General features: G+C 45.4%; 1 protein-coding gene across 6 annotated transcripts in view; it reads right to left on the reverse strand.

Moving 5' to 3' along the window:
* Window positions 1-21,748, reverse strand: part of LOC148331481 (P2X purinoceptor 3-like) — a 109,043-nt gene that overhangs the window by 34,996 nt on the left and 52,299 nt on the right. The window lies entirely within an intron of this gene.

Consider the following 21,748-nt stretch of genomic DNA (forward strand, 5'->3'; position numbering starts at 1 on the left):
GATATAAGTCACACAGAGACGGCAGCGTAATGTAGCCGTTAATGTCAACATCAGCAACAAAAATTCAGAATAAGCAAACCTATGTGAATATACACTGTTTATACGTATATACCCAAGTCCCCATGTATATACACACCTACATCCCACAACATATACAAGTGTAAGGAAACACTCCTAATGTCTGTCCATAGTCAAGAGGAAAGTCTGTCCACAGTACAGAGGGGAAATGAATAAAAATGTTGCAATGGCAAAAAATACTGAAATGAAAAAAATACTGCAGTGGTAAACAAAATACAGCCTTGGTATGGTACCGGAACTAGGCAGGATGTTTTCCACAGCTGGGGGACTGCCCAGATCGCAGTGTGCTGGACGATTCCACACAGGTTGTCCAGCATTGATGACAGTTTAGACATCATCCTCCTGCCCCAAGGGCCCGCCCCCCCCTCTGAGTCCACAGAGTCCAGGGAGCAGCCCAGGAAGAGCTGGTACTCCTCCCAAGTTTGTCAAACCTATTTTTGTCCCGGCCCGAGATGCCACCTGCCCAGGAGACCACTCCATAGAATATGACCGATGCAACCACTGAGTCAAAAGGTTCCTGAAGCGTGTCCCCTGAACCCGAAAGGAACTCAACCTCCTGAGTAGGAAGAGTCTGCTCTGGCCCTTCCTATAGAGAGCATCTGATCACTGTTGCAGGTGGAGAGTGCCGGCACCTGCAGAAGTCCACCACCAGCTCATTGGATTTCATAGCATTGATCTGGGGGCACTTCTGTTGACATCAGTTTAAAAAAAAAAAAAAAAATCTACCCTGAATAAGTTCTCTGTACTAACGATAATCTCCGTCTGTGATGAGGCCGACAATTGCAGAGTCGTCAGAGAACTTCTGCAGGTGACAGGTCTGGGGTGGTGTATTTGTAGTCCGAGGTGTAGCGGGTGAACAGGAAGTGAGCTACAACAGTTCCCTGCAGCACCCCTGTGCTGCAGAGAAGCACGTCAGACACACAGTCCCGTGTCCTCAAATACTGTAGCCGGTTTGTGAGGTGAGGAGCTCACCAGGGGACGCAGATGGACGAGGACCAGTCTCTCCAGGGTCTTCATCAGTTGAGATTTCAGCGCCACTGGTCTGAAGCTGTTGAGCTCCTTCGGATGGGGGGTCTTTGTCACCGGGACCAGACATAATATTTTCCATAGCTGAACATGTGCTGGACGATTCCACACAGATGGTCTGCGCAGGATTTGAGGAGCTCGGAGCTAATCCCATCTGGACCTGCTGCCTTCCTTGCCTTCATCTTCCTCAGCTGTAGTGAGGAATAAGGCTGATCAGGAGGAAGTGGTGATTGTCTGAAGCGGCTGGAAACTGAAGACTGTTGTTGTTCGCAGCAGGAGGGTTGGTGGGGCTTCAGCGGGAGAGACTGAGCAGGGGGAGGCATCTGATTAAACCTACTGAAAAATAGGTTCAACTCATTTGCCCACTGAAAGTCGCCCCCCCGACCCTCTTCTGGGTCTTGGGTTGTCCGTGGCCTGAGATGGTCTTCGGACACCTCCAGACATCCCTGGCATTATTCTTCTGCAGCTGTTCCTCCAATCTCATCCTGTAGGACCCTTTCCCCTCTCTGATCCTCCTTCTCTGCTGGCGTTGTACTCTCTTCAGCTCCTCCTTGTTGCCTGACACAAAGTCCCTCTTTTTCTACTTCAGGAGAGTTTTAATGTCCGATGTGTTTATTGCTGGAGAAACATCTTACTGTCCTGGTGGGTATGGTGTTCTCCATGTAGAAATTAATATCGTCTGTAATCGTGTCCGTTAGACCATTAATTTCCTCCCCGTGGGCTTCGCTGGATACTTCCGACACAGTTGTGTTGAAACAGTCCTTTAAGGCCTCCTCGGCCTCTCCAGACCATCTCTGAACTGTGCGTGGCACAGCTGGTTGCCTGCAGACCAGAGGTTTGTACACAGGCAAGAGAGCCACTAAGTTGTGATCAGCTTTGCGCAGTGGAGGGAGGGACAGTGGTGTGTTTCACCTACTTGGTGTTGGCATAGATAAGGTCCAACGTTTTATTGTCTCTGTTGTGGCAGGTGACATATTGTGTGAATGAAGGCAGAGAGGAGGAAGGAGAGGCATGATTGAAGTAACCAGAGATGAGGAGCAGGGGGAATGGGTGCTGTGTTTGTTGCCTGCTCGCAGCTGCAGTCAGTATGTCACAGGCTGACTCACTGTTAGCAGAGGGAGGAACATACACGCCACAGCGATCACATGACTGAACTCCCGCGGAATGTAGTACATCAAACATGTTCACAGGTCATATGCTAACAGCTAGCAGCTCAATGTCCCAACTGCAGAGCTGCTCCTTAATAACGATTTACCCAGGGTTACACTATCTATCATTCACAAACACCGCCAGCCCTCCTCCTTTCCTCTTACCACTCTCCAGCATCCTGTCCGCACGTAGGATTTGGAAGCCGTCCAATTCCACGACCGCGTCCGGCGTGAGCTCTGTTAGCCATGACCCTGTAAACATCAGCAAGCTAGCCTGCCGGAAGTTCCTCTCGCACTGGGTTAGCACCGTTAGCTCGTCCATCTTATTGGGAAGGGATCTAACATTCTCCATAATAATGGGCGGGAGAACAGGGTGGTATCGTCTCCTTCTTGCCTGGTGTATATTCTCCGCACGACATCCCCGTCTTTTCTTTCTCAGTTCGCAAAGTCTCGCTCCAGGAGCCAGCGCAGGGTTAGCATGAAGTGCTAACAGCTGATCATGAAAAAGGATCAACGGTGAGCTGCCAAAACAGGCTGCCACTCGCGCAGTGCCGGAACCGGCACCTGCAACAATTGTTTAGTCTGTATTAAATACAACACAGGACAATACAACTTTATTAATATAGCGCATTTCACAACAGCTGGAGCTGTAACTATGCGCTTTTCGTATGGAAGGCGAATATAATTAAAATGCAGAGAGAGCAGTCTATCTCAGGGGTGGAACGGTCCGGCCCGGCCGGGCGCCCACCTTTGGGGCAGGGGGTGAAAGTTTAAAAAAAAAAAGGGTTCAATTCAGCAAAGACTGAAAGGTTGATTTGAATCCGGCCTGCGAGTCGGCCCTTGTGCGTGTGATGAACCCATTTGTGAAATAGGCAAACGACAAAAATTGCCTCCGCATGGGTCAAAAGCAGCACTACCAACGGTTTGTGTATGAAAAGACATGAGAGACCGCAGTGTGCGTTCAAGCATGCCTGTATTTTCTTATTCTAACATCACGTAATCCGCGCCTCCCACCTGCTACTGGGGCATACCATTGCAACATGGGGGGGGTGGAGGGCAATACAACAATCCCTATAAAACCAACAGTGCATACTTAACTTGCATTGGTTACATTCATGGAGAAGAAGAAGGAAGAAGGAGACTAATAAAAAGGAGATAAGACCATAATAAGACAATAATAAAGAATATTGAACAGTAAATTAGTCAGCTAATGATGTTTAGATAAACCTCTGCTGTTAGCATCTCCCCCGCAGTGGCGTAATGCATAGACGCTTTTTTTTTTTTTTTTTTTTTTTTTGTGGGGGACGAAACAGGGTCCAATGAACATAATGCCAACAAGCTCCTCTTCCTATAACTCTTCAAATACCTGGATCCCCTCAGATACGTATGAGATTTTGCTTTGTGAGCCAATTTCTGACAGGCTTAATACACTTTCTATGTTAAGCGCTGCCATATTTATCCTGGTTTGGGTTTGTCTCACTTCAATAACTCACTCACTCAATCTCACTTTTTTTTCTCAAATGACCCGAATAAAAAGTATTTTTTCATGCTTTATTATTTGTATTATATGTAACTACTTTACTTGTGACACAAAAATATTTAACTTGGCATTTTCTGAACTTACATAATTCATTTGGACATCCCGACCAATGACTACTTCAACATATGAAAAGGATTAACCCCTCCGTGGCTAATTTATATGAGAATGAGGAAATGTGGAAGTGAGCAGAAGGTACATGGATTATGCTGTTCGGACGTTGCACACTCCTTCTTTGCTGATCACGGTGAGGACACACTGTCATGATTTGTATTTGTAGTTTTTGAGTTAGTATTTAGTTTCATGTGTTTCCTTGTTTAGTGTTTGTCTTGTGCTCTGATTGTGTTCACCTGTGCTTGTTGTCTCACTCCCTAGTGTGAACCAATCACCTCCCTCCAACCCTTTGTGTCTTGTCCAGGTGCTCCTCGTTGTCTCGTTACTGTGTTTGTATTTAGTTCCCAGGTTGCTTTCATTTCTTGTAGGTCCATTGTCGCTGTCGTTTATCGCTGTCATTGTCACTATCGTTGTCTGACGTTCATGTCACTTTTCATACCCGTCTCACAGTGAAGTTTAGTTTAGTCGTGATTGTTTTTGTTGCTTCTAGTTGTTTTGTACTTTTATGTTCCTTTTTTATTTAATTCCCCTTAAGTTTGCTCTGCCTCGCTTCCCTGCGTTTGGGTCCTCCTCAATCTCCTCGTCACCATCTCAACGTGACACACAGCATAAAAGCACCAGTCAGGATATTTACAGAGAATGAAGTAGGAATGAGTTGACATGCACATTTTTCGACTGTCGGTGACATAACTACACGCACCACTTTATTCTCTGGCACAATACACCTCTGGTCTAAGCACCCACCACTCATAGGAGCATTCCAATGCGACCACACTCGGCTGTGGAGTCGGCCTCCTTGCTAGAACTTTTTATTCGCTGAACATTGACACTGTTCAAGAAGACCACCTCCAGGATTCATTGATGAAGAGTTTATCCGAAATCGACACTGACAGCTTCATGAATTGCCTGCAAGCGGTGGTGTACGCGAACGTGCATGAGTGACAACAGCCTTGCAGCCCCGGTGTTCTGCCAAAATGTCCTACCCATACGAATAGTCCAACCGGAGGCTGACTTGACAGCCTGATCTGTCAAAATGTCCTACCCATCCGAAACTTCCTACCAGAGGCTAATTTGTCGGCAAAGCACTACGATGTGTTTTTAGATTGTCTTGTTTACATGCAGAAAGGTAGAATTGAAAAAAAAAACTTTTAGTAAAATACACGTAGACGCAAGCAGGTAGGACGTCCTGGCAATTTAATTGATATATGTATATGCATTGATATGTTTACACACAACTTTTACTGGCGATATCAAATAAGTGTGGCATATACAGGGTGACCCAAAAAAAAACGGGCCCCAACTCTAATTAGGCCCCGTTTCTTAGTGTTTTGTCCGAATGAAATGAAACTTTGGTCATAACTAGTTTATTATATTCAAAATATCAAATCAAAACACTAGGGTTTTTGGGCTTTTTTTCTCCGTTCTACAGCATATGTTCTAGATGGCCTCCATTTAGCTCCGTGCATTTCTTGAGGCGCAGCATGAAGTTGTCCATGACATTCTTACAGACTGAATTGGTAATGGCTTTCATCTCCTCCCTGATGGCTTTCTTGAGTTACGTGATGGTTCTGGGTTTCCCTGCGTAGACTCTGCCCTTAAGATAGCCCCAAAGAAAAAATCATGGGGGCTTAGATCCGGGCTATGGGGTGCCCACACAAAATCAGTCTTGAGACTGATCACTCAGCCTCCGAAGTTCACTTTCAGCCAATCTCGGGACAGGTTTGAGTTGAGACATTTTTTTCTTTGGGGCCATCTTAAGGACAGAAATTCACGTTTTGGATAATAGTCACGTCAGAATCATTGGTCATTAACATACTTATGCATATTAACGCTTCCATACGTGACTTTCTCCAAAATATTGTGCGTTTCACTATATTTTCAGACTATGGTTATATTTTTATTCATGTCTGTTGTGAGATGTGTTTAATGTGTATTCAAGACCATACTCTCAGACGTCATTGTGACGTAGCAGAAAGTATGTGAACAGCAAAAACTCGTTCCATGTCATTGTTGCACTAAGGCTGAATAAAGAACGTGGTAAAACCCACAATAGGCTCTTCCTTCTTGTGACATGGTGTCAGAAGCGATTGATTGATTATGCGGGAGTGAAAACTATAAGGGTGGCAAAGGTTGGTCCTCCAGAGTCGTATAATTTTACTGTGCACGCCGAGTGCCTGGTATGGAGGCAGCAATCCTCCATTTGCGTTTCCGACTGCCACAGAGGATATGCCGCACCCCAAGTTTGATCACAAGACTGTTGTGGAGAAGTTTGATGAACACTTTATCCCAAAGCGGAACGTCATCCATGACCGCGCGTTTTCACCAAAGAACACAGACTTCGGGGGAGACAGTAGAAGCATTTTTACGGAGCCTACGTGAGCTTGCGCAACACTGTGAGTTCGGAAATGTCAAGGATGAACAGATTCGGGACAGGATTGTCCTCGTTATACTAGACAAGGATGTGTCACAAAAACGTCAACTTGAGCCCGATTTCAATGGAGCAACCCCACTCAATCCCAGTGTTTTCCTGGGTTTTGACTAATATTGCAAGGCCCACAGAATATAGTGTTATGCTATATAAACATGGAGCACACCTGTTAGAATAATATTTAGAGGTTATTATACATTTGCCATGACGCAACTTTATTTCAATACATGGTGCACATATCATGTTGCAAATTAGTGTAGTGGACTATGCTTGAGTGTTTACAGTCAGAGTGGAGGTACAGGAGGACATCTCTACTGCAGAGAGGTGCCTGCAATTGGCAGGGCGGTGGCACTTCTTCAGAAATGAGGATGAAGTAAACAACATCGTGATGAGTCCTGATAAGAGATGCTGACGTCAAAGTCAGCTGCGACCCACGACGGCACGCTCATGATAAACCGGACTAAACCAGCTTTTGAGAAGACGAACTGTACCACCCTTGAATGTAATCTGATTTCTCGAAGTGTAATCTGATTCCTCGATGTTATAAAAGGGAATGTATGAAAAACATCGAGGAACAGAAGGGAGATGAAGTTGCCAAATAAACTTTGTTAACCTTTCTGTCTCCACTTGGGCTGCGTGTCTCTCCTTTCAGCTATGAACCCTATATGTCAAATTGGCGAACCTGACATAAAATTGGTCCTTCAGAGCCGTGAACCCAACATACTGGAGGCGTCCAGGGGCGAAGCCGACGACCGGGGACAATCGTGGCCACGACAAGATAAGGATTCTTTCTTTTTTTGGACCTGGTCCTCGACTTTGCTACTGGATGCTGAAAGTTGAAGGGAGGCTGCGGAGAGAGACGTTCAGCTCATCTTGGGTGAGTGTGTGAAGTCCGAATGTGATGAATGAGTGTGATAAATGTGGGCATTTGAAGGGGTACGTAGTTAAATTCTGCATTAACAGGAGGGCGGACTCCTCTGCAAGTAAGTAGTTAAATTCCGTGGGGACTAGACAGAGTAAGTCTTTAAAACTGTGTAAAACCGTAAGAATACTAGTCAATGTTACGTGAAGAGACAGAGATGGTCTATAAAACTGAGAGAGGATAACAGGGGTGTATCCTCCACGCGCGTTTGAAAGGGAAAAAAAAGAGGGGAAAAAAGTAAGAAGGGGGAAAAACCAGTGTGAATGAATAAGTGTGCATGGAGGCTTGCAACCTCATTTTGGAACAGGAAATTTAACTGACAACTGTCTGGGAAGCAGAAGCTTGGGAATTACCTAAGACAGAGTAATTGTCAGCCTGTTCAGGGATTGGAGAACAGTTTAGGGAAACATGGGGAAATCAAACAGTAAAAAAGCTAGCAAAAAGGATCCGAAACAACAATTGACGTGTAAGGACTGGAAATTTATAGAAAGCCAATGTCCGGAAAAAGTAAAACATTTAAACTCATGGATAACAAAATATAAATTCGCTGGTCAGCTTAGTACACAAAAAATAGTCGACTTACAAAATAAAACGAAGAGAGGAGAAAAGAAAAAAAAAAAAAAAGGTGAATAAAGACGGATATGAAGATACAGAATTTTGGATGGCAATGGCACAAAGACAGAAACTAGATAAAAATAACAAAACCAAATTGCAACATTTAAATGTTCCGCACATACTGTGGATACTGATGACATTACTTTAGGAAAGATAAGACAGCAAAAGAAGCAGCTACCAAGCCATTCATAGGTGTGGCTGTGTGTGCGCTGATAGATAACGTTCTGCGAGGCAACATCCTTACAGACATGCAACAACAAAGTCTTATGCAAGAGAAAATCTATGGCTAGAAAAAGGAGCTACTTTGACTAATGGCAGATATGTCAGTTCAGAGAAAAAAAAACAAAACAAAACAAAACAATTCTTCCAAAAAATATTTTTCGCAATATTGACACATGTTGTCACACACATGTCAAACAGGAGGGAAGGTATGGTAAGACAGATAAACCAATTTTATACAACATATGGGTTTAATTTTTTCTCAAAAGATTTTTTGAAGAGCCTGTATGATCTGTGCTCGACACAATTGTCAGGGAAACATAAGCCCAAAACGAGGACAGTTTCCCCAAGCAACATACACCTTGTGCATTGTAAAAAGTCATCTCAACCCTACCCTATTAGGGGTCTCTCGATTGACATGATTTTCGCGTGGATAAAAAATTGAGATTTTGTGTTGTGTAGTTTTGGTTGCACTAAAAGCTGTGTTTCATGCATGTGTCCGAGACCATTACTACGAGTAATTCCAACAGCTCTTCCATCAACATGCCTTTTAGAAGTAATAACAAAATTGACGCCTAATGCGGACTGCACTGCTTGGAATGATGTGTACGCTGCGATTAAGGCAACGAAAGATAAGCCTATCTTTTCTACCGATGTGGCAGTGGCTAACTTTACTTGTGTTAATCTCACAGGAACACAAGTGGTGTAAGACAACTGTACTCCAAGCAGGTACACTACTGCCACGCAGCGATGTGTGGTGGTGGTGCGGGGTACTAAACTATTTGATTCATTAAAGGACGCAGTTGGAACTTGTGCATTGGTGTCACTTCTCTTACCAGTGTCTATTTTTCCATCCACAGCAGGGGACATTCGGAAGGCAGTTGAAGCCCACGAATACCCCTATTATTACGCCAGGAAAAGACGAAGTGCTTCCTGGAGGGATGGTGATATGACCTATTTGGATGCAATTGGCCAACCAAGGGGCGTGCCAGATGAGTATGAGTTGGTAAATCAAATCGCGGCAGGGTTCGAGTCCATTCTTCTTTGGATTACACAGAATAAGAATGTGGATCGAAAAAATTACATACACTATAACGTGCAAAGATTGGGGAACTTCATTGAAGAAGGATTTATAGCTATTAAAGAACAATTGGTCCTTCGTCGTCCTTCCATCTCGGGTGACGTAAAATTGGTCCAAAAGAACAATTGGCAGCAACATCACTCATGGCATTTCAAAACCGCATCGCGGTGGACATGCTGTTGGCAGAGAGAGGAGGGGTTTGCGCCATGTTTGGGGACGAATGTTGTACTTTCATTCCTAACAACACTTCTCCGGAAGGGTCCCTCACAAGAGCCATTGCAGGCTTGCGCACCCTGAAGCATAAGCTGAAGGAACACTCAGGTGTGACTACCTCTGCATGGGATGAGTGGTGGAACAAAACGTTTGGTAAATATAAAAATATGGTATTTTCTGTAATGATTTCTATAACAATGTTCACCTCAATCCTTGTACTGTGTGGATGTTGTTGTATTCCCTGCATTAGCGTTTTGCTTTTCCGACTTATCTCAACAGCTCTCGCTCCAACAAATTCCAAACTACAGGAAATATATCCTTTGATTAATTACAGAGGTGCTGGTGATGGAGGAGACACTGATGACCAAGTTGATGATGATGACTGAATTTACCTGGGAGATCCTATTCGTTAATCCAAAACGCTCAAATACATTAAAGTTAAACAAAGAAAAATAGAGGGGTTTACATTTGCTATCAAGCTAATGATTTGATGGAATTAAATCTTTGGAAATTCCATTGATGATAATATTTGGGGCAAATGCAGAATAAACAGGGGGGAATGTTAGAATAATATTTAGAGGTTATTATACATTTGCCATGACGCAACTTTATTTCAATACATGGTGCACATATCATGTTGCAAATTAGTGTAGTGGACTATGCTTGAGTGTTTACAGTCAGAGTGGAGGTACAGGAGGACATCTCTACTGCAGAGAGGTGCCTGCAATTGGCAGGGCGGTGGCACTTCTTCAGAAATGAGGATGAAGTAAACAACATCGTGATGAGTCCTGATAAAGAAGTTGGCCTCAAAGTCTGAAGCAAGCAACATCGTGCTAGGTCCTGATAAGAGATGCTGACGTCAAAGTCAGCTGCGACCCACGACGGCACGCTCATGATAAACCGGACTAAACCAGCTTTTGAGAAGACGAACTGTACCACCCTTGAATGTAATCTGATTTCTCAAAGTGTAATCTGATTCCTCGATGTTATAAAAGGGAATGTATGAAAAACATCGAGGAACAGAAGGGAGATGAAGTTGCCAAATAAACTTTGTTAACCTTTCTGTCTCCACTTGGGCTGCGTGTCTCTCCTTTCAGCTATGAACCCTATATGTCAAATTGGCGAACCTGACAACACCAAAAGAAAGATGACTCTCTTCTTTCAACAAAAAAGTTTGTTTTATATCTTTTTCCATTCTCGAGCAATCGTCAAACTCCAATTCCTGAAAAAAAAAGGGAGAAAACTTTTTGTAAACTGATGCATTTCAAGAATAATTTGAACTTTGAAACTATTCTTTATGGGTTTTATGACAGCTCAAAGATCTAAATGTGTTCCTTCTGTAGAATAACAAAAACAGCATGAAAAAATTATTTATTTGCAAACAGCACAGAACGACTTTGTGGCCTCCTTCATCATCTGGCTCTCCCATGTTTTTTCTAAGCGTGCCACACACATTAGTCTTTGCCTCAAGAAGCCTTGTGCACATGTCCACGGAATTGTAAAAAAATGTTCATATAGAGGGTGTATCCATGTCCAGTGAGGCGGTCAAGAAGCAACACACCATATTGGCAACCGTACAAGTCTCCCCTTTGTATGGGTGCAAATTGAAACAGTATCCTGTTTCACAGTCACACAGTATGTATGATTGTATGCTATACATGACTGTTTTTTGTGGGTTGTAAACCTTAAAGGAAAGGTGACCCCGCCACTTTATCATCCCCTCATCTGTACAAATGTCTTTATTGGGTTGGTACAGTGTCTTAAATTTGTCCAGCAGGTAAGTGAGTACCTGATTGACCCCGTACAGTCGATTGGATGCATCAAATGACGTAGCTGTATTGAAATAAGAAAACCACAAAATGTTTTGATATCAGTTCCTTGCCATTGTCTGACCAAAAATAGTGATGAAACTGAGCCCGAAAAATTATTTTAGTTCCGCAACAGTAGTTGGTCTCCATCGCAATTTTTTGTGGTGAAGAACGCTGGGGTTGGTGCCTGCGAAGCAATTGGTGGCATCCACGAGGTGCTGCAGCAGGTCATCTGTTATAAACAGCAGCAGGAAGTCAGCTGGCTCCCTCGACTCCAGATGTGCAGCAGCATTCAGTGTCCCAGGGGTTGCTGTAAAGGGGATGTTCTTTGGTTGCCCTCCAGTTTGATGCCATCTCGAATGACAACCACTGCTTCCTGATGCATGACCTGAAAATTAGTGATGGGTCCAGCAACACTGAGGCGTCGATGCGCGAGCCGAGCTTCCAGGGCAAACCCCGTGTCGTTGCGCGTACCGCTTTAAGAAAGTCACGTGACCACTATCGGAACCGTGTCGACACAGCGGTTGCGCGCCAAACTGTGTTCATAAGGAAGCGCATCTGTCAACAGGATGGACGCTCAAAACAAGCATAGAGTTATTGGCGCGTTACTTTGCGTTAAATATCCGCAAGATGGAAGACGTCACTGTTGATGCGCACTCAGAGGTGCAGCGCTATATGTCAGCAGGACACGTTGAACGTACGGAAGACCCGCTCTTATACTGGCGAACGGCGAGGAGGAGGTAGGACCCAAAATGCGAGGAAGCAGGGACATGGGTAGCGAAAGGGGAATTTATTAAAGGAATCAAAACAAGGAAAAAGAACGTGGCCGTGAGCAAGATAACAATTGGTAACCAAAACGAAACTAGCAGGATCGGAGGGCGAGGAACAAAAGACAGGGACAAATACTGGGGAACGTAACGAGAACGAGAGCATGAACATGAACAAGGGACGAGAACAAAACGCGGTCGTGAAAGTCCGTGAGGAGCGGCAATGACCCGACACTGTGTTGTCGGCGTGGGAAGCTTAAATAGTCCAGTAATTAGGCGGCAGATGGGGATCAGGTGTGTGATGGTTCACGTGAAACAGGTGCGTGGCTGGTGAGGACGAATGCTGAGGGGGAACGCCCCCACTCAGCTGGCAAAACGATAACACAAAAACATGAAAACGTAAAAATAACAACAAAAACCCTGCCATGCCCGACATGGATCATGACAGGAAGTCCATGGAGGCAACGTTCCCTCACCTATTTATATTGGCCACACAGGCGTTGTGCACACCGTTGTGCCTCAAAAAAAAAAAAGAAATAGACTAAATAACAAAACGCTGGAGAAACTATTTTTTTTTAATAAAAATATTTAATTACAATGAGTCCATTGTCATTCACAACACTTTTACTTGGGCATTCAGACAGATGTTCACTTAATTTATCAACTGCGTCTCGAATGTCAAAGATTTTTTTATGAAATTGCGTGTATGTAAAAATAATGTAAATGCAAATGCCTAATCAATGGAATTGGATAAAATTAGTTTGACAGATCAGTGTCAGATGACCCTGTCAAATGTTTCCTGCAAGTCCACCAGGTGTCAGTATTCAGCAACACAGTGTCAACACAGTGTCAACACAGTGTCAATACAGTGCGTCACTGTGTCGAAACGATACAGGATGCCTCATCTACCCATCACTAATGTAAATTATAGAAATATAAACAACAAAATATTATATATTTTATTGCTTCATTTTATTGATGCAGTGTGAAGTGTCATACTTTTATTTACCTTTCTTTTACACCAACAAAGCGAGGAGGAACTCTTTTGCTGCGGGATATACAATCTGTGAATTTTAGAAAGTATAATTACCACACCATTCAGTATTGTTGCTACAGACTTGCTTAGTTACTCTCGCGTATAACTGCATATTTACGCTACATATTTTGTCCGCAAGATGCATGATCTGTACAATATTTGCATGAGGGGTAACCACATTTTGAATGGGAACTTGCGAGCACTTACCTCCTTGTTCACGGGGGTCATGTGAGGATTCCCTACTGCTTTCTCTGTTGTCCGAAGGCACATACTCGTCGGACAAGTCGAGGTCCAAGTCCAGGTCGATTTCGTCTTCACTATGGTAGTCTTCGGCAAAGCGACCTGTGAGCTACTTTGTGAGACACCTGCGCCGCGGTCTTCATCGCTCGAATCCGGCGAGACAATTTGCGGGCAATGTGCACTATGTGAGGCACGCAATGGACCGGCACGGACGTCGTCCTCGTCATCTGATGTCGCCGGCGATGCAAGCCGCATGGCACGCAGGGCCTCGTTTGACGGCTGTTTGGTTTGACGACGACGAAGTGTCATCCTCTCAAACAAACAGTCTCCATCGTCTTGAAAATGCGGGAAGCTTCTTTTTTTTTTTTTAACCAAAAAGCATTCCTTGATTGTCAATTGTTTAGAACTTTTTATCACTAATGCTGGTGCTAACCGCTAACCACTCTTATCTCAACACTACTCCACACTCTACTCCAGGATCCCGCCCTCCAACTAGTACTTCTGGTGCAGAATCACAACGGATACTTTATACCTCCGCCCCCGGTGGTCGATTTTTACATGATTTACAATGCAGACAAGGCTGATTCTCAGTCAGAAGTTGCGTCAGACCCTTCTGCACACTCTGACGTAAAAAAGACACGAAGACGTATTTATACAACTTGGGTAGGCAGGGCCCAAGCTTTTCAAAGAGGTACTTGTACGTCTTGGGGAATAAATGAGTTAAGATGAAACTTCTGGCTTCTTTGATGAACTGACCGTTTCTATACATCGCGAGGTGTTAGAGACCAAAGTCGGCACAGCCTGGGGATGAGGCTGCGCCAAAGAGGGGGACCTTCATCCTTTAGACTGATGGTACTGCATCCATATAGCCATTATTCCACCACAGGTATCATAGATAGTCTTGATCTTCTTTTCTAAGTTGAAACTGGTGGAACAGTCTTTCAATGTCGCACACATAACTGTGACATGGCCTTTACGAAAGCGACACAGCACACCAATCAGTGCCTTTGTCAGGTCAGGACCAGTCAGCAGATGCCCGTTCAATGATGTTTCTTGGTACCGGTCAGAACAGTCAAATACAACATGTATTTTTCCTGGCCTCTCTGGATGATACATTCCGTGATGAGGTAAGTACCAAGCCGTAGTGTTGTCGAGTTCTTCCTCAGGGACTTTTTCAACGTCACCACAGGAGATAATATCCTCCATAAAGGTAGAGTAATCCTTGTAGAAGTTCTCATCTTTCTTGAGTCTTCTTCCAAGACACTTCAGGCGGTGTATCACGCTGATTTTATTGTTTGGTAGCTTTGGTCATTCCTCTCTGAAAGGTAATGGCATCTCGTAGTGACCATTCTTTTGCTGTATAATGTTCTCTTTTATCTTTGACAAGAACTTGTGAGATGGGATTATCTTCTTTCAGACTCAGGACCTTGATAATTTCTCTACCTGTCACTTCTTTCACTTTAAAGTTTGTTGACGTAGTGCACTTCTATGCAGAAGCTGGCAGAAGACTCCACATTTGGTGTCACTTTCACAATTCTCATTTGTGGGGATGTGATCTCTGTGTGCTGGGATGAACCCCCTAGTATAAGACGGTGGTAGGGAGAGCTTCTTCCTTGAGTAGAAGCAACAGACTTGAAAATTGTTCACCTTTTGTGCATTAACTGTCAAAGTTGTCGTCATTGTGCTGAGGTTGAGCTTTATCTGGTATTTACTGGCTTTCAATTTGTTAGCAACTTCACCGAGAATAAAAGCAATCTTTACTTCTTTCTTTAGAAATGCGACAAACTGACTGAGGGTGGGAAATTTTGTTCTTCCATTTCCACAGACATACGATTCCATCTCGCAATCAACCAGTCCGGCAATTTAGAGAGAATCTTCCTGTTCTCACTGCAGTTGTTCAAAATCTCCAGAGCCCTTATGTGGGTCATTGCGGCCTCACAACTGCGAATGAAATCTGTAAAGCTTCTGAGCTTGAAGCTTTCCTTAGGTCCTATCTTGGGCCATGCATGGAGCTTTTCTTGGTATGACTGTGCAACCTTAAAAGGGTTTCCATATCTCTCGTCTAAGAGCTCCCATACTGCCACATAAGCAGACGTTGTGCCAAGTAGGAAATAGCCCTCAATTGCTTTCTTTCCATCTCCATACACATATCGGCGGAGGTAGTAAAGCTTCTCATTTTCAATAATGTTCTTCTGTTCAATCAGCATTTGGAATGACAGTCTTCAGTCATTGTACTTTGAATACAACAAGTTCAGGCACTGGAATTCTGTTGGTATTCACTGCATCAGCGATCACCTTGACAAGCTCTGCTGTATTTTCAGTTGGGGCGGAAATCCGGTGCAGAGCGCACATTGAGGGATCTCCAATTTCTGTATTTTATGCTTCCTTTCATCGAGGGATCGTTGAAGGGCTGCATGTTCTGCTCTCATTTGAGCTTTGATTTTAGCTTCCTCTTCTTCTATTTGGATTCCTCGTTTAAACTCTTCAGCTTCTTTTTCCAAACGATGCTTTACAGCTGCTGCTTCTTGTACAGCTAGCTGATTCATTGCTTCCTCTTCCAACCGTCGTATTTCTTGTTGCTCTTTTTCTTGTGAGACGTTGAGAACAGCATGGCTTGCAGCACCATCAGCAGCAGCTTCTTGTCATCTTTCAGCAGAACCATTTGTATGTAGTGAGGTCTTCTTAGAGCCAGAGATGAGAGAACAAACACTAGAGTTGAAAAGAAAACCTACTTCAGGCCATCCATCATCTTTGAGTGCATGTCCACCCAGTTGTCTTGAGGCTTGGTCAGAAATTAAATTGGATACTTGGATGAACAGATCAACTCCCCGGCAAGTTTCCTGATCTGGCAGTGAGATTTGCCGTAGTTCGTCATATGCATGCTGTACATTTGCATTACAACCACAACCAATGATGTGATTGAGCTCATCCTCTGTTACTGGTTTTGTAATGTGTAACAATTTCTTCTTGGCAAATTTTACACTGTTCTTCCATTTCTCAAATGTGAAATTGAACCTTCGTTGAAAATGTTTAATTTTCTCCTCTTGCATTGCTCTGCCTTTCTCAGTCAGAGTTCTTCTGCTTCTTTCACTTTTTCTCAGCTTCTTTTCAACAGTGTCATCAACTTGACTCTTTTCAGGCTGCTCTTGGGAATTCCTCTTTGTCACTGTCCCTTACAATCCGAGTAACCTGCTCACTTAGAACCTGACTATCACTGCCCCTCTATGTCAGTAAGCTCTCCTTTTCTTGACATCTTGTTGCAGACCTAAACTTGCTTGTGTTATATAAACTAAATATATCAATATAGTGAATCTGTAATTTGAAACTATTACTGCTTACAGTGCGATAACTGAAAATGTTTATATACAAATATTTCCTTTTAAATTACCTTAAACCTCTAAATCTACAGTGAGCAAATAAGATTATTGTTCAATTAAATTGATCTTGAAAGCTTGAAACACAGTTTAAATTTCATAGACAGATATGCAGCCTTACTTTAACTTGGAATTGACACACATGTAGGACAGTCAATATAATACTCCCAATGTAAACTATAATAGCCCTTTACTTGGATTAGTTTCTTATCAACAGTCCAAGCTTCTTGCGGCTTCTTGATGTAAAAGTAGCTCCTATGCAACCTTCTTGCCTTGTGTGTGGGAAAGCAAACTGAGCTTAGTGTTCACTCTTGCCATTGACGTGACGATGTCACCGTTGTCGCCCATCGCGCAGTATGACGAGCATTGAAGTATTCCCCAGCGCCATCTTGTGACCACTCGCGTTGTTGAAACGGTCGAGTCCATCCATCCATCCATGATCTGCCGCTTATCTGGGGTCGGGTCGCGGGGGCAGCAGCACAAAATTATTGGACCACGTTTTCCCTTACCCGGACGCGGGTCACCGGGGACTCCCTCTGGAGCCAGGCCTGGAGGTGGGGCTCGTCGGCGAGCGCCCTGGTGGCCGGGCCTGCATCCATGGGGCTCGGCTGGGCACAGCCCGAAAAGGCAACATGGGTCCCCCTTCCCATGGGCTCACCACTTGAGGGAGGGGCCAAAGGGGTTGGGTGCCATGTGAGTTGGGCAGCGGCAAGAGGCAGGGACTTTGGCACTCTGATCCCCGGCTACAGAAACTAGCTCTTGGGACATGGAATGTCACCTCTCTGGTGGGGAAGGAGCCTGAGCTGGTGTGCAGAGAAATTCCGACTAGATATAGTCGGGCTCACCTCCACACACAGCTTGGGCTCTGGTACCAGTCCTCTTGAGAGGGGTTGGACACTCTTCCACTCTGGAGTTGCCCAAGGTGAGAGACGCAGAGCAGGTGTGGGCATACATATTGCCTCCCGGCTTGGCGCCTGTACATTGGGGTTCACCCCGGTGGACGAGAGGGTAGCCTCCCTCCGCCTCAAGGTGGGGGGACGGGTGCTGACTGTTGTTTGTGCTTATGCACCAAACAGCAGTTCAGAGTACCCACCCTTTTTGGAGTCTTTGGAGGGTGTGCTGGAGAAACGGTCGAGTTTTCACTGTAAGCCCCCCCCCCCCGCAGGCACGTCAAACACAAATGGTTTTCTTGGTATGGGTTTCATCAAGGCATCGAATCTTCAACCGCTATTTGTGTTTTTACTTTGTATTTTACTCTGTACAACGTCCTTGAGTGTCCTGAAAGGTGCTTCCAAACCTAATTTATTATTATTATTATTACATCCTACCCACAATTGATGACATAACACCTAAACTAGCTGGGGCTGAAGTTGTCTCTACTTTGAATACCTCAAGTGGCTTTTGGCAAATCCCGTTAGACCCTAGTTGTGGGAAATTAACCACATTTATAACCCTATAGGGCCAATATTGTTTCAAGCGCTTACCATTTGGGAAAACATCAGCACCAGAAATCCTTAGAGATTAATGAGCACGCAATTGAAAGACCTAGATGGACAATATTTTGGTCATTGAATCAAGTGTCGAGGAACATAACCAACGCTTAAATGCAGTGCATCATGTATCAAGCTCAACCGAGCGAAGTGCTACGTCAGAAGGACTGAGCTGCAGTTCTTTTGGCACATCATCAGTAGAGATGGGGTGAAAGCAGACAAGGGCAATGTAGAGGCCATAATGGAAATGTCCCACAAACGTAGAGCAACTTTGATAGGTGCTCGGGCTGGTAAATTACGTTGGTAAATTCCTACCAGGCTTGTCCACAATCTGCACCCAATTACCAGCCTGCTCAAAAAGGACAGTGCATGGATCTGGGGAGAAGCTCGACAGCGCGTGTTCGAAAAGGTAAAAGCGATGCTTGTGGAAGCACCTGCCCTAGGCTATTATGACACAGGACGGCCAGCAGTGGTCAGTGCGGACGCCAGCAGCTATGGCCTAGGCGCCGTGCTACTACAGGATCATGAAGGTGAGCTGCGGCCAAATGCCTTCTGTTCCGGTACCCCAGTACTTCTCAAATAGTGGGATAGACCCCCCTGGGGGCGTGGGGGGATGCGCGGTGCGATGCCGTGGGGAGGTGAGTGCGAACCTGGGGAACAAGCTTTTTTTCCGCCATACTAGAATAAAGTGTAATTGTACATCCACTCCAATAGTTGGCAGTGGCGCTGTCCTTGCCCACTGTACACAGCGAGTATTAACTCTACAGTGTAGGTTGGTTTTGCAACAAAAAAGCAATTTTATAGTTGCGGCAGAGAGTGGGTGGTGGTGGGGGGGGGCGCAAAATGTTTTCTAACAGAAAATAATTAAGAAACACTGCCGTACCCTCACTGTAGGGCTGGCCGATCGGTAGGCATGTATGTCATATAGGTCGATATCGATATATATCAAATTGATATTATTTTTTATATATATATATATATATATTTATTTATTTAATTTTTTTTTTTACGATTGGTGCGGAGAGCTGGGACTGTATGTGAATTTAGGGGGGTTCACCAGAGCGCTTCATACAAACAGTCACTCGACTCAAAGTGCGTAACCGGACACAGGGATAGAGAACAACGTAGCTTTAATAGCACTACAATCAATTCAACAGAGCTCAATAACTCACTTTCATTCGGGCACATACACGACATCGAAAAGTGTAGCAATTGGGCATCCGCAGCTAACGGACTTGATACGTCTCTCTTAGGACCGCTTAGCTGTCCAACAATATGCCCGACATAAATTAACAGAAATACAAGGACCCATTAGCTGCCTGAAAACATGCCTGTTGTTAAATACGCAAATTAAACAGCAAACCAATACCTGTATAAACAGAACTGTAATGAGGAATTTCCAACAAATGTTGAAAATAAAACAGGGAAAAGGGCGGAATTCCGATTTGTTTTATTTTAAAATGTACAACGCACGCTGGCCTCCCTTGAGACAGAACAATTCTGGTGCTACGGGCCGTTTTGTCCCGTGCGTGTCCGCGGAGGGTGCTTGTTAGCGGCTTCACTGCTACGTACGCCCACCTCCCTTGCGACGGAGGTCTCCTGTGCTGCTGCTACGGGCCGTTTTGTCCCGTGTGTGTAAGCGATGGGTGCACGGCCCGTGCGTGTACGCGGAGGGTGCTGGTTAGCGGCTTCACTGCTACGTACGCCCGCCTCCCATGTGACGGAGGTCTCGTGTAGAATAGAATAGAATAGAAATAGAAATCCCTTTATTGTCATTGTACTCAAGTGTGCAACGAGATTAGAGGGCTCCCCTCTCCAGTGCAATACAACAATAATACAGACAAATATATAAATTAGATAAATAAAGAAGACAGTGCAATGGAATTCAGTACTGAATAGGGCATATAGAAACACATCACAATGCTGTTTTGCGAGGTTAGGGTGGTCTCGTGTGTGTGTGAGAGTTCAGTATGGAGATGGCTCTCGGAAAGAAACTGTTTCTCAGTCTATTGGTCCTTGATTTGATGCATCTGTAGCGCCTTCCAGAGGGCAACAGGTCGAACAGGTGTGAGTTTGGGTGGGTATTGTCATTGACGATGTTGAGAGCCCTTCTGAGGCACCGGGCGGTGTAGATGTCCGACAGTGGGGGGAGAGGGCAGCCAATAATCCTTTGCGCTGTTTTGACTGTCCTCTGGAGCCTCACTCTGTCCGCCTCAGTGCAGCCGCTGTACCAGGTGGAGACACAGTACGTCAGCAGGCTCTCGATGGACGAGTGGTAGAAGGCCAGCAGCAGCTTCCTGTCCAGGTTGAATTTCCTGAGGACTCTCAGGAAGTGCAGACGTTGGCGGACCTTCTTTACCACTGCTGTGGTGTTGTGACTCCAAGAAAGGTCATCGGAGATCTGTACTCCCAGGAACTTGAACGTGTGGACCCTCTCCACACACACGCCTTCGATGCAGAGGGGGGGCGGCAGCGTCTTGTTCCTCCTGAAGTCGACGACAATCTCCTTTGTTTTAGCAGAGTTAAGGTGCAGTCTGTTGTCCTTGCACCAAGTTGTCAGTCTCTTTACCTCCTCTCTGTAGGCTGTCTCGTCACCTTCCGAGATCAGACCGACCACTGTCGTGTCGTCAGCAAACTTGACGATGGTGTTGTTGCCGTGGGCCGGGCTGCAGTCGTAGGTGTAGAGGGCGTACAGGAGAGGGCTCAGCACGCATCCTTGGGGGGAACCGGTGCTCAGCATGAGGGTGGAGGACGTGTAGGGGCCGAGCAACACAGTCTGGGGTCTGTTGGTCAGAAAGTCCTTAATCCAGATGCGTGTGAGGGCAGGGAGGCCGAGAGTGTCCAGTTTGGCGACGAGGATGTCTGGGATGATCGTGTTGAATGCCGAGCTGTAGTCCACAAAGAGCATCCTTGCATAGCTCTGCTGTCGTTCCAGGTGGCCCAGCACAACATGCAGAGCAGTGTCGATGGCGTCCTCAGTGGATCTGTTAGCCCGGTATGCAAACTGGTAGGGGTCCAGAGTGGGAGGAAGGCAGTCCCTGATGTGCTGGAGAACCAGCCTCTTGAAGCACTTCATAATGACTGGTGTGAGAGCAACAGGACGGTAGTCATTCAGGTGGACGGCTGGTGACTTTTTGGGGACAGGAATAATGGTGGAAGTTTTCAAGCAGGAGGGGATGACTGCCTGAGCCAGGGAGCGGTTGAAGATCCTGCAGAAAACATGTGACAGTTGGTGGGCACATGTTATGAGGACCTTGCCTGGTATTCCGTCGGGTCCAGTAGCTTTCCTGGGGTTGACCGCCAGGAGCGCGCGCCTCACATCGTGTTCCTCTACGATGAGTGGGGGGGAGTTGGAGCTTGAAGTGCGGGGGTGTGACGGTTGGGGCGAGTCAAAGCGAGCGAAGAAGCAGTTAAGCTCCTCTGCCAGCGATGCACTCGGGTCTACAGAGGTCGTGCTGCTGCCACGGAAGTTGGTGATGCTCCGTAGACCCTGCCACACCTCCCGTGGCCTGTTACTGGCAAGGTGGGCCTCCAGCCTCCCCTTGTAGGTTGCCTTGGCTAGCTTGATGCCTTTGCTCAGGTCAGCACGAGCCACCCTGTACTGGGCTTTGTCGCCTGACCTGAAGGCAGCGTCACGGGCCTTGAGGAGAGA

The sequence above is a fragment of the Idiotropiscis lumnitzeri genome, chromosome 8 (genome assembly GCF_059441095.1).
Source record: "Idiotropiscis lumnitzeri isolate Australia: NSW breed Sydney's pygmy pipehorse chromosome 8, RoL_Ilum_1.0, whole genome shotgun sequence".
Taxonomy (NCBI): Eukaryota; Metazoa; Chordata; class Actinopteri; order Syngnathiformes; family Syngnathidae; genus Idiotropiscis; species Idiotropiscis lumnitzeri.